The following is a 14,072-nucleotide window of genomic DNA, read 5'->3' as shown; positions in this document are numbered from 1 at the left end:
TAGATCTGTAATTAGCAAGCTACACTAGAATTTCTATGCAGGTGTTTCTGAAAGAAACTCCATGACATTTTACACAAATGCAGTACACTTTTTTAGTGTCCTTTTGTTACTGTATTTTTTTAAACATTACATGTAAATATCCCATGTGATAAATTATTATCTTAAATAAAAGTAATCTACAATGAAAAGTAGCTTGTTTTAAAAACATCAAATGTCTGTATCCTTCCTAAAAAATTATGTATATATTTTTATTTATTTTATTTTTTTTTGTCTTAACCGGTCTTTACGCTATCTACATGGTAATACTGTCATGTAGGGACTATTAAATTAACTATTTAAATTACAACCATAATAATTTTGTGATAATTTCATAATGTCGACATGAATTTGATCTATTGAATAGATATTTTAGTAATTGTAGTTAATTGTTTTAATGAACTACAATGATGAAACCAGCATATTCAGCATGTTCCACATATTATTCAACCCTGGCCTTTTAAAATATGATTTTTGTCCATTATAAAAAATGAACATTCCTTAAATTGTGTTGCTCAAGAAGTAATTTTCTACTGCATGGCGGAAAGATAAGCAATTAATCTTGTTCCATTTTCTCAATTTTTACAAATATTTCTGTTGACTGCATTCATCACACTTGACCTGTCACACCCCTGTGGACTGCTGAGTGTGGTTTCTCCCTCTGTGTCCTTATTTGGTTGTTCCTGTTCTCGTTATGAGTTAATTACCTCATTGTGCTCACCTGTCTGCCCCTCGTTATCTGCCCTATATCTGTTCCTGTCTCTTGTATTCGAGTTGGTCGGTTATTGTGAATGTTACCCTGTGTGTTGATGTCTACCCTGTCTGGATCTCCTGTTGTCATGGCATTAAATATCCTTCTATTCGTCATCTTCGTCGTCCTGCCTGGTCTCTAGTACACCCTGCCCGTGACAGAATAACCGACCCAAAAACAGTTTAACTTCCGTGTTCTCTCCTCCGTTTGTTTTCCGGTTTTTCCTCAGTGTTTTTCTTTCCGTTGTGTTTACCCCATGGATCCCTTCACGCGCCCCGAATTCCTCCTTCCCCTGCTGGAGCCGGAGGGCAGGACTCTCGAGGACCATACCAGACTGTTCCTGATGGTCGCTAACGTCACCAGCTATCCGGAGACGCTCTGCGCTTTCTATGAGGCAAGTCTGAACGCCGAGTGCAGAGCACGGTCGTCCGAAGATGGTCCTCGGGAGGAATTTGCAGCCTTCGTGGAGTGGATCCACTTCGGACCCAGAGCCCAGCCCACCATCTCCCCGCGGTATGGAGCATCAGCCTGAGCCCACCGATGACGGAGAGCCGTTTCCCGCCACGATCCACGAGCCAGAGCGAAACCAAGCGACTGAGCGACTCCAGCCTCCTCCACCGCTGTCAGCTGGCAGCCCCTCTGCTCGCCCTCAGCCCACCATCATTGCGGTGCAAGCCCAGCGGGACTGCCATCCTCCAGCGTCGCCATGGTCGGAGTCTCCCTCACATCCGCCTCCGACCTCCGAAGCCGGAACTCCGCCTCGGTCCGTAGACCCAGTGGCTCCACCTCGACTCCTAGCTCCCTCGCCTCCACCGTCCCCCGTCCCCCGTCGATCCATCAGCTCCACCAGGCTCCCTCGTCCCTCCGGCTCCGCCTTGGTCGGGCGTTGACCCGCCATCGCATCTTGACTCCTCTCCTCTGGCTGCGCCTCGTCGCTCTGTCCCACCGGCTCCGTTGGGCTCCTTCCTCCCGCCAGCTCCACCTTGGTCCTCAGTCGCTCTGCCGCGGATCTCTGGACCTCCGCCTTGGTCGCCAGAGCCCTCGGCTCCACCCTGGCCCCCCGGATCCTCGGCATCCCCCTGGCTCGTTGGCTCTCCGTCTCCGCCTCGGGCTCCTCCTCCACCTGCTCCGCCGCCTTTGGTCGGCCCCCTGGAGTCGGCAGCTATCCCTCCATGGCTCCTCCCACCGTCGGCTCCACTGTGGGCTGCTGTTATGGCTGTGGCCTGGGTCCTGCTGAGCTCCTCCTGCTCCGGGTCCCTCCTGTCTCCTCCCTCCTTCGTCGACACCCTGGTCTCAGTCTGCCGGCCTCCTCCCGGATATCCGTCCTCCGCCGGAGCCTCCACCTGTCATGTCTGCTGGCCAGCCCTTTGCCTTCCCCTGTCTCCATCCCACATCCACTCCTTTGTCCTCCTAAGTCCTGTCACACCCCTGTGGACTGTTGAGTGTGGTTTCTCCCTCTGTGTCCTTATTTGGTGGTTCCTGTTCTCGTTATGAGTTAATCACCTCATTGTGCTCACCTGTCTGCCCCTCGTTATCTGCCCTATATCTGTTCCTGTCTCTTGTATTCGAGTTGGTCGGTTATTGTCAATGTTACCTTGTGTACCTCTGTCTGGATCTCCTGTTGTCATATCATTAAATATCCTTCTATTCGTCGTCATCGTCATCCTGCCTGGTCTCTTTTACACCCTGCCTGTGACATGACCATTCAGCCCTGTTATATAATGTAAAAAGGAACAAAAAAGGATCAGCCTTTAATTAAAACAGAGTTTCAGTAACTAAACCAATATTTGGTCACAAACTAATTAGCCTCTTATGAGTAACAGCTTCATGGAGTCTAAATTTGCAACCCTATTACTCATTTTGTGTCCTTTTGTAATGTATTAATTTTATGCACTTATTTTTCATGTTTATTTAATATTGACAAAAACAGCATAGCTTAAAATCTGATCTTTAGGCCCTATTTTGTACCCTATTTGTTGAACGTGCCTATCATGTTGGATATAATCGCTTTGAGGTGCATTACTGCCTACCATAGAGCTTGTAAGTTTACTACCAGAGATGCATAGACGGAAGCCCGTGGAATTCTGGGATCACTGTCTCAACCTGACACCTTTAGACAGGCCTGTTTCAGCTCACATCATAATGCTGTTCTCAGTTCACAGTTTAATAGAGAGGTTAAGATCACTGCATTCATTCCCTCTCTCTGTATCTCTCCTTCTTTCCACTGAAATTTAAAGGGAAACCATCAATGAAAATCTGACACTGTGTACACAAAGTAATGAGCCATGACATGTGAGTCGGACTGATCTTTGATTCTGTGTGTCAGCTTCCTACTGCTACACTAATCCAGGAACAACTTCTTTAGACCCAAACGTGTCACTTTTACAAGAGCAGACCAGCTGAACCCGTCAGGTATTAACATTATCTGGTTTCATGTAGGAATCAGTTTTGATTTTCAAATTATGGCTAGTGGAATTAATTACATACTGATTTATATGTAACTACCTATTTATGGAATAAATTGATGAAATAATTAATTATTGGCTTTATGTGGAAAAATATGAACCCTAGACATCTTGTTTGGGTATTAACAAACCCAGCAGGCCATGTGAAAACACAAAAGCTTTGTTTTCCATTACTGATATGTAATTAAGCATGAGCTGTACGGTAGCACTGTTCTTGCAGTGACTTTTGTTGGAGAATATGATTGTGTTATTAAGATGCGTGGGAAACACCTCTCCCTGTGTCGCCTCACACAACATGGCGCCTGCTCTCCTCCTCTTTTTGAAGATGGAGTGATGAGTGCTTTGCCTTCTCATTGGCCGAGAGGTGCTAAATGATTTATAATCCATTTCTCATGCGGTGTGCGGTGCCTCATTTGCATATGGTTGCCATAGCTCTGCAGTGGTCTCTCTCTCTCCTTCTCTCTCTCTCTCTCTCTCTCTCTCCATATTTCTTTCTTTCTCATTCTGCAGTACCCAAACTGCTCGAAGGCCTTGCTGTCTGCGCAGCAGCAGGAAACAGGCAAAACACACAGACTCAGCACCCTGTGCTTTTGTGTGTGTATAGTGTTTGTAAGCTCCTGATCTGGCACACTTGACAAGTCAACATGGAATCAACATTGACCCAATATGCTTTCTTAAAACACATGGTTGTGTTAACGGTCCAATATAAAGATTAATCTGTGCACATTACTGAAAAAAAAATCACAATATTTAAATAAACAGTTTTGTTTTTTGTAATCATGTAAATTGTATGGAAGCCCGTTTCTGTCACGGAATAAAAAAAGTAAATTTTTTATCTCACTATTCGGTCTTTCTTTTTCCCGCAATTCTGAGTTTGTATCGCACAATACAACACAAGTTTTCCTTTCCCTTTGGAGTGTTTCAAGCTGTTCGTGAATAGATAAGATCCCTAAAGTTGCAAAGACTAAAGTCTCAAACCCAAAGAGATATTCTTTATAAAAGTTAAGACTCGTCCACGTCCTCCTAAAACGGCTCGTTTAAACATGCCCCCAAGATTTGCATAACACCGCCCAAATGTTTACGTAAAGAAAGAAGGTGTAACTTTGATTCTCACTGTAGTATTTTTGCCGCCGCAGCCATGTCGTGGTCTGTCCAACCATTAATTATATTTTTATTTATTATATTATAATATTATTATTTATATATATTATATATTTAGTGCTATATATTGCTATATATTCATACATGTGCTATAGGAAATATAATATAATATATATTACATGTGCTGTAATATACAGCTCAAAGGACTTTATGTGATTTTTTAACCCTTATTTATCCCTTTTTACACTTGAAATGAATCCTGCTCCAGACTCTGTTCTGATATTTACATTAAGATCTATTAATCCTAATACAAACCTGTATTTCTGAAGCCTCTATGGAAAAGATCAGCAGTGTGATTTCAGCTTACAAGTAACATATTGTTAGAGTAAAAGATGAATGATTGCCATCACGAAAATTATTTTGCTCATTTATCACAATCACAATGTGGTGTAATGTCATTAAAACTCAGTGTGTAAGAACAGTCAGGAATGGCGTATACAACCTCCATATCTATGGCTATTGTGTTATGACTGTGGCTACATGACAGATACACCAGTCACCACTGATGAGCACTCATCCTCTCATTTATGGCTCTCTCTTGGGACATTTAGGCAGATCCGCTTGAAGACAAATTCATGGCAGACAGAACACCTTACATAGTCTTATTCATGCTGTGTTTAATGTGTGGAAATGTGAGACAGCAGAAAAAAAACACTAGTGCATAAGCTCAGGAGTGCTCAGCATATAAACACAATAGTGTTAACTTTTCTACACAACATTTCTATCAACCTTAACCCTAAGCCAAACCCTAAAATCAAAGGGCACTGATTGGTCGCAGAGCCAGACTTTTGACTATTGCTATAAAGTCTGGTCCACTCTGCAGTTTATTCTGTCTAAAGACCTTTTCACATCAACATTAATGTTCGGAACAGGAGCTGAATGAAAATGCAGATTCACTCTCTGACAGCAGATGACGCTTTTAGAAAAATCAGAAATACCCTGGTTACTCTGGGACACAAAGCACTACTTAACTTTGCATTTCTGACACCCACTTGTCCCGGAGATAAAGTAGAGCCGTTCAGATTTTTCTGTTCGCCAGTTCCAGGTTCTTCCTCTGCTATTCACTGTCGCTTAGTAAAATACTCAGAACAGAAAGGATTGTGAGCACCACCAAGTGGTTTATGCAACAGCTGAGGCTCTGGACATGAGATCAAAAAAAAGGAAATCCTATTGGTTGGCCAGTTTTCTTTGCAGTATGGTGGAAAAGAGATTAGAACAACTCTCTGTAAAAAAGAAAATTGCATTAATGGCATGCGAATATTCGTGATGGTCTGAACAGATGCAGTAATAGGCATTCATTCAAATTAAAATTATTATCGATACAAATTTTTGCACTGAATATTCGTCTTGGTGCGAACAGGCCTTAGAAATTTCCCAGTAAGACTGGAAGGGAATGTTCTTGATAAATCTGAAATGATACCACAGTAATAAACCTGTGTGGAACATAATGAATGGTTATATGGAAAATACCAAAGAAATTTACAGAAATGTGTAGACTATAATCTAAATTTGAGTTCATCTGAAGTAAAAAACAAAAAGCTGATTATTTCCTAGACCAATAACATGATGGAATATACAGTTCTGCTCGTGAATATCTAGTTTTAAAGAACCTCAAACACAACTTTTGATGTGTGAATCTTTAAACTTTGTTAAATCAAGTATTTAATTTTTCCTCAGAAGCATTCCTAATGTTAACACAGTACATTGTAGACACCATTTTGTTTCTCTGAGAACTGACAAGGCACCCCATATTCTGTGCACCCCATACTCCTGGAAGTTGGCTAGCTCTCAGGCAGTCTGATTGAAGCTTGCTATTTTCACAAGTACTTACAAGTTTTGTGTGCAATGTGCAGTGCCATCTGAGGTTGAGTTTAAGATTATTGATCAAGGGGCATGTATTGTGTAAATGATGTTAATATTTTCATTCCATTGTGCTATGATACAGTTTCTCATGTTCATATTAGACATTTAGTAGATTTGAATTGGGTAAATGACCTTGTGTTTTTTTTGTATGTGTGCAGGAGCAGGCAGCTGAGAGCGAGAATGAGGCCAATGAGAACATGGGGAGGGTTGATGAAGGTGTAGAAGAGTTCTTCACCAAAAAAATCATCCCTGATGACCCCCTGTGAGTACACAACACTTACAAACAGTATGCAGATCAATGTTAATGAACAGATATTTAACTGGAATTAATCACAGCATATAATTAAATCATGATCTCTAACAAAGAAATATCCTTACCGGTTGTCAAAAGACATTTCCCATCATACCTCTCCTCTCCTCGTGTTCAGAAAGCACCAGAGGGAGGAGCCCCTCATTAAAGCACAACCTGCAGAGCCCACGTGTGTCACAACTGCCCCCCCTACCACCTCAACTACAACCCCCATCCCCACCACAGCCCCCTCCAAAAACATTAAGAAGAAGTTTGGTGACTTTTTCGCCTTTAAGAAAGTCCGAGCAGGTCGAGGGGCCAAGGGCGATGGCGTTCCTGAGGGCAAGAAGAGAAAAGGAGAGGGAACGAGAGAAGGAGAAAGAAAAGGAGAGAAATAAAGAAAAACTGGATGAGGAAAACATAGTCAAGACAGCCACAACCACCACCACCATCCTCACCATCACAGATTCCACAACAACGGCACCAGTTATTGAGGACAAAATGCCACCCAGAGCTCCTTCACCTGCCCCCACAACTGTACTGACCCCACCTGCATCCACTCCCACACCTCCTGCCTCCTCCCCGAGCAAAACCGAAGAGATCCCAGCACTGTCCCCTGCTGCACCTCCCATTCCCACTAAAACCCCCAGCCCAGTTCCAGTTGTGTCACCCTCAGAGCGGGAGAAGAGCCGGACCCTGGAGAAGAGCCGCACCCCAGATGGAGAGCGGAGGCCAAAACCCATCCGTCGCTCTCTCAGAGAGGGCAAATCGCAGTCCCTCATCCTGCTCTCAGACGTCTTGCCAGAGCAGGATGGCACAGCCATGCAAGCTAAGGTAAGTGAATAGTGGTTCTGATTGGGTTAAACTAGATGTTTAATGACGATTATATTTAGTGATAGACTGATATAAATTGGCTAGGCCAGTTAATCAGAATATTTGGTTATTTATAGATTAGATAGTAGGCTGATTGGCTGATTAACTGAAATCCAAAATCTGTCTTGTCAAAGAATAACACAAATTTTCTGTTGTCAGATATTTTTTTAAGTGCATTTTGAGAAATAAATTGTAAAAAGGGTTAATTTAAGCCCTTCCAAGTACCACGGTATCAGTGGTGCCCCTGCCCCTGTAATTGCTAATAGTAAAGTGCCCTTTCAGTCATATTGAGGTGCCCCTCTGATCTGAATGTGATTTAAACCTAGTAAAATGGGTATAAATAACGAAAAAACTAAAATCCAATCTTTAAAACAAGATTAATATACTTAATATAGATAGTAGATCTGGCATATCTGAAGTATTATATCTATATCAAGAGTATTTTTCTTACCCCATGAAATTTTTTTTTTCGTTTGAAATCTCATTAAATAAATCTCATTCACTTTAGTTAAATTTATGCTTAAAAAAACTATTTGCAATGAGGTAAGATAGTATAATGATACTTCAATATATACTGTATCATGGTAGTGATTGTGTACCATGTTCATGTACACACAAAGAAAACCATCGTCTGACAGTGTTGCATGTACAAAACTACATGGTACTTTTTTTGTTGCTGTGACCGCATGTGTTGAGTCACTTTATGTGCGATCTGCATTTCCTTTGTCACATTTTCTTGTTTTCAGAGCAGTTTGTGACGTCATTGACCAAGAGTGTTGTTACACTATATATAAATGTGTCAGAAGTGCAGTTGTCAGTGTGAATATGGGTGTGATTCATTAATCGCAAATCTAAAAGGTTGTATAAACACGATGCTGAAATTGTTCTTTTTGTAGCATCTGTTGTTGCATAATATGATTTCTGTCAGCTAATGCTGAAAATAGTGAGTCAGTATTAAATAATTTGTATGTGTTTGTTGCTGATCCGAAATCCCTCTAAATGAGAGGGCGCCATCAGTTTTAGAGGTTCCTATTGACTATTTAATGTATGGCTGACTTTACTTCCTAAAAAGTGCTCTGAAAGCTCCTAGAATAAATATTGATAGAAATGTTTCTTGTGCTGTTTGTACAAAAATATTCTAAGAGGTAATTTTTCGGGTCACTGTCTAGAAACATGCCTCGGAGAGCTCATCCAGCTTTGAACAGCGTCTCCATGTCATGCTTCACCGCATGGGAGTTACCAAAACATCTCCTACTGACACCAAACAGAGCCAGGTAAGTGCGGGTATTTCATGCTTCCAATTTTCTTTCTGGGATGTTAGATATTTGTCTTTGCCATGTTGTTTTTACAAGTGTGTTGTTGCCAAACAGTCCAACCTTTTAATGTGAAAAACATGTACCCTTTTGAACCAAATTAATTGAACAACTCTGTTCTCTGAAACCTTTTAAACATTATTAATGGTCATAAATAATTTAAATGCCACATATCAGGCAAAAATACCTTGCCCCAGTAATATTCGCTTACTCTGCTAATACCACAGTATCAAAATCACCGCTTATTTTTACATGAAAAAGAGTTTAGGTGAATTAGAGATTATACACTTAGTTCACTAGTCATCTTATTTAAACCAGTGTTATCCTCTTACAGAGCAAGGATGAGGAGCTGAGAAAAGCCAACTCTGAGGGTAAGATGCATTTCTTAGCTACAGTATGTAGGCCTCCGTGCTAGGATGTGAGAATATGCCGCATTGGTAGTGCTGTGTCAGCACATCTGTATATTTTGACAGTGGTGATCTCTGTTTCTGCTCTGGGGTCTAGAGTCTCACATGATAGTGTGGCCTATGTGTGCTTCTAATGTGGTTAGGCCATTCACTGATTATGAGATGCAAAATATAGTGAAGTTTCTCTTCTTACTTTCACACTTCAAATCTTTGTTTTCATTGAAATGATTTTAATTAATCAGACATGTTTAATTAGATGTATATATGTTATTTATGTATTTATACATATACAGTATATATACCATCTCTCTATATATACCACACACATACACTCACATACTCACATATATGTTTGTAAGTCAAGCAAAAGGCCATATGTCTGCACATAATCCTATGTTTAAGACAAACAAACAGGAAGAATAACTCGCAGCATGTGTTAAATCCAATTTAAAGGCAGTTTCACTGTCTGCAGGTTCAGCCATAAAATCTTTTTTCTTAAGCTACTTGTAGTTTATTCTTATGCGTTAGTAAAGCTCAGCATGTATTTCATGTGTAGCATTTGTGCCATTTTCTCTATTATTTAGTACAGTTTTGCTTGCTTTTTAGGGGCAATACTTGACAAACCTGAGCCACCACCCACATTTATGAAACCCCGCACAATGTCCACCTCATCAGGTAAGAGAGGAATCACCCTGCTTCAGTCATTTTCATCATAGCAAGGCACAAGTTGTGATGAAATGAAAGTAGTGAAAGATCTCGTCTTCTGTAATGTACATTGACAAAATAAAAAAATGCAGAGCGTGGTTCTATCCATCAGTTGTCAGTTGTAACAAAAGAAATCTAGCATACATCACCAGACAGAAGATCTCGAAGATTGATTGATCTCGATGATATTTTGATTAAGAATTACAAGGTCAAAAAAGGAAACAATGGATGAATTGTTCCCAATAAGATAACGTGCATTTAGAAAATACTTTAAACCTCTTATTTTCTCCAGACACCAGGCGACCAACTAGAGTGACCCAGAGTGTTACTGACTGCCACCGTACAGAAAGGCCGCTACTTCCAGAGCGTCCTATAGGCCCGTTGCCCCCTAAACCGGCCATGAAGCCCATTCTACTTCCCGGTAGTGAGGCAGCACGGATGGCCACGCCCAGTCCCAAGCTCCCCAGCCCATCTCAGGATGGTCAGACAGATATATCCGAGATCATCTCTCTCTCCCAGCCTCAGGAGAAAGAGTCTCCAACCCCATCTCCCCGCAAAGAGATGACCCCAGCTCCCTCACCACGGAGGATTCTCAGAACGGATATCAAAGAGCGTTCAGAGAGAGCACAATCCATCACCGAAGGTTTGCCTCCCTGTCAGTCTAGTGGGGATGGTGGGGTGTGCGGGCTTTGCAAGGCCAAGTGAAAATTGAAACTAAATCAAATGATCTTAATATTTTCTCATCTTCATTTTTTTTTCGAATGCTCTTTCAATATGCTATCATTTTTCAGCTGAACAAATTTTTTTTTTCTGCATACAGTGACAGTTCATGTTGTCTGTCAAAATCCAACAAGCTAATTTTGTTTTAGAGAGCACAATATTATTAGTAAATAGCAATATAATTGTCTGTTCCACTTTAAAACATAACACATCGTCGTATGCACTTATGTGAACCGGTTCGTTTTAGTGAATCAGAAACACACAGCACAACCAGGGTAGTCCGATTTTCAAAATGAATGACTCCTATGAGCCGGTTGTTTTAAAGGAAAAATTTAAAAAGATGAGTTACTGTTCTGATTTTTTGAACATCCCTTTAATTGATTGACAGCCTATCTATCTCCTATTCTGTTTCTTACTTTTCACTTTGTCTCATGCATGCACTCACGCCCGGCCTTTATGATATCCATCACTGTCTAAACAAATGTATAATACTAAAGTAGGGCCACATAATGACTCAACTAGTGTCTGTTTTCATTTAACACCTCCCTCGATGGCCGATCTCAAAGCTCTCAGAGTCTGAAGCTCGGCCGAGCACAATTCAGTTAGCCCTATCCCATCAGTCATGTAATTCAATGCTTGTGAGGCCGATTTAGCAAATGGGCCCTGATGAAAATGCATTCATTCTTTGAGTGTTGGTCCAAAATACTCTTTGTAGCTCCAAATGTTATCTTAGCATAATAACCACATAACTGAGAATATGAATATTGTGATAATGTGATAAGCTGAACATCCCCTGGCGGTATCAAGTGTTGTGAATGTGTCGGCATTTTCTGTGGACAGTAAGCAGTCCGTCATTTTCTTTCCACCATACATCCCGATACACATATTTTTCTCATTTGTGAATCTGTTATGAACAACCTTGTGATGCTCATATCTGTGGCGCAGCAGTAGCACATACACTCATAAAGGGTCACAGGTTTAATCCTGACTGTATTGATTCCTGATTTCCCCCATTCCTACTGTCAGTCCTCCCTGTCCTATCTAATAAAAGGCATAAAACAGCCTCAAAGACCCTGTGCTGTATTGTGTTCATGTCTTTTATAAGAACGGACACAGTCTGACAATATTTCCTCTCATAGAGACCCTCCCTATCCCACGGCCCCGCATGAAGCCCTCTCCCCAGCGCCGTGCTGTGTCTGTCCACGAAGATTCTCTCCTCCAACACGCCGCCATGCTTGACCCTGAGGGTGAGCCTCTGATGTCTCATACCTGTCACTCACAAAATGTCAGTTGTATTCACATTCTCGTGTTTCCAAACAGCGCTCTGAATAATCCTATTCATGTTAAATAAGAGCGATGTTTTGAAGAAGAACTGCTGATGTTATTGCTAGTCAGGTAGGATGATGGACATTCTCATACTAGTGAGAATTTTATTGGACAGAATGTGTCATACAATTTTTTGGAGTCAACTAATTTAACATTTTTAAAATGTAACTTATTCCTGTGATGGCAAAGCTGAATTTTCAGCAGCCATTACTGCTGTCTTCAGTGTCACATGATCCTTCAGAAATCATTCTAATATGCTGATTTGGTGCTCAAGAAATATTTATTATTATTGTCAATGTTTAAACAGTTGCTGCTTAATATTTTTGTGCACACTGTGATCAGTATTGGGTTACTCTCAGAATAATTACAAGTTACTAATTACATCTTCAACAGTGTAATTAGAATACAGTACTAATTACTTGCATAACTTGTTACCAAAAAAAGCTCACTGACCCCAAACTTTTGAACGGTAGTGTAAATGAATTCAAAGCTAAAAGACAGACTAAAAGACTCAAATGGTGATTTCATAGGGTGTTTAAAACATAAAATGTAACATAAAACATAAAAATCTACTGTATGTCACTTATCAGTGATGACAGTTGTTATTATGGCCTCTCTTAGAGCTAAAGGCTGCGCTGCCAAGACGGCAGAGGTCACCGGGGCGGAAGCGAGTGAACCTGGGGGAACTGACGCCCTGCTCAGAGGATTTACCAGAGGGTGAGGAAGGTGAGTGGAGGAGGAGACTAACTCTACTCCAACACCACGAGAAGAAACCTGAGATGTATATAGATGTATTTAAATCTATACCTAAGTAGTAACTTTCTGTACAATTTTAATATGAATATAGTCTATAGTTTCTATAGTCTGCATGAGATATTTGTGTACCAAACTCATACAGAGTCATTATTTATACAGTTTGTGCAGTACTTCAGTTAGATATCATGCTTACGTATCCATCATGTGCATTCACAGTGAAAGCTAGGGAGAAGGAGGACGGCACTGGACAAGTCGATGAGACGGACAGCACAACAGTCACAGACAGCCAATCAGAGCAGAGCATATCCGGGTTCAGCGAGCAAGTGACCAACCAGGAGATTAATATGAATATAGTCTATAGTTTCTATAGTCTGCATGAGATATTTGTGTACCAAACTCATACAGAGTCATTATTTATACAGTTTGTGCAGTACTTCAGTTAGATATCATGCTTACGTATCCATCATGTGCATTCACAGTGAAAGCTAGGGAGAAGGAGGATGGCACTGGACAAGTCGATGAGACGGACAGCACAACAGTCACAGACAGCCAATCAGAGCAGAGCATATCCGGGCTCAGCGAGCAAGTGACCAACCAGGAGAGGGGGGAGACAGTCTCAGAGGAGCACACAACACAGGGAGAAACATCAGACCAAAGAACTGAATCCCCCTCACCTGAGACACACATGGACTGACCCTGCGCAAATCTATTTTCTATCATGTGTACCTTTGCCTTGCACGCCGGATTATGTACAAAAGAATGAATTATGAACAAATGCGTTTAAAAAGAAGAAGAGTAAATCAATACCTATACTTGTTAAAAATGATTAAAAAGTGAATTCTGTTGAGTCATTACGAGTCCTTGCTTTTTTATGGATGTGAACATGCTTGTCTGTCTTTCCTTTCTCAAAAACAGTTTACTCCTGGCTCAACTCGGAAGAAGATTGGCAATAAAATGCTTAGTATGGATTTGATTAAACTTAAATGGATAGTTCACCCAAATGTTGCATGCTAAACTTGTATGAGTTTCTCTCTTCTGTTGAACGGAACACATTTTTAAGAATGTTCGTAAAAAAAACAAGTTGACGGTAACCATTGACTTCCATAGTATTTCTTTTTACATACTATGAACGTCAATGGTTACCGTCAACTGTTTGATAACCAACATTATAAAAAAATGTTATTTTATGTTCAACAGAAGAAATTTATACAGGTTTGAAATAACTTGAATGCGAGTAAATGAAGACAGAACTTTCATTTTTGCGTGAACTATCCCTTTAAAGCGTATGTACTTTTGTGAATTTTGGGACTTTGGAACCCCCTATATTTAACGGAGTGGACCTTATTATTGACTTGAAGCTCCTTTGCTTACATACTCACGGAACAGACGTTTGGAGCAGAGCTTTTT

At 40.9% G+C, this 14,072-nt stretch overlaps 1 pseudogene; it reads left to right on the top strand.

The window, feature by feature from the left end:
• LOC107701032 (leucine-rich repeat-containing protein 16B-like) overlaps positions 1-13,516 on the top strand; it is a 43,703-nt pseudogene extending 30,187 nt beyond the window's left edge.
• Positions 13,517-14,072: the final 556 nt, after the last annotated feature.

This window comes from Sinocyclocheilus anshuiensis, unplaced genomic scaffold, assembly GCF_001515605.1.
Source record: "Sinocyclocheilus anshuiensis isolate Anshui unplaced genomic scaffold, SAMN03320099.WGS_v1.1 scaffold1862, whole genome shotgun sequence".
NCBI classification, from domain to species: domain Eukaryota; kingdom Metazoa; phylum Chordata; class Actinopteri; order Cypriniformes; family Cyprinidae; genus Sinocyclocheilus; species Sinocyclocheilus anshuiensis.
This window is presented reverse-complemented; position numbering and strand designations above follow the sequence as displayed.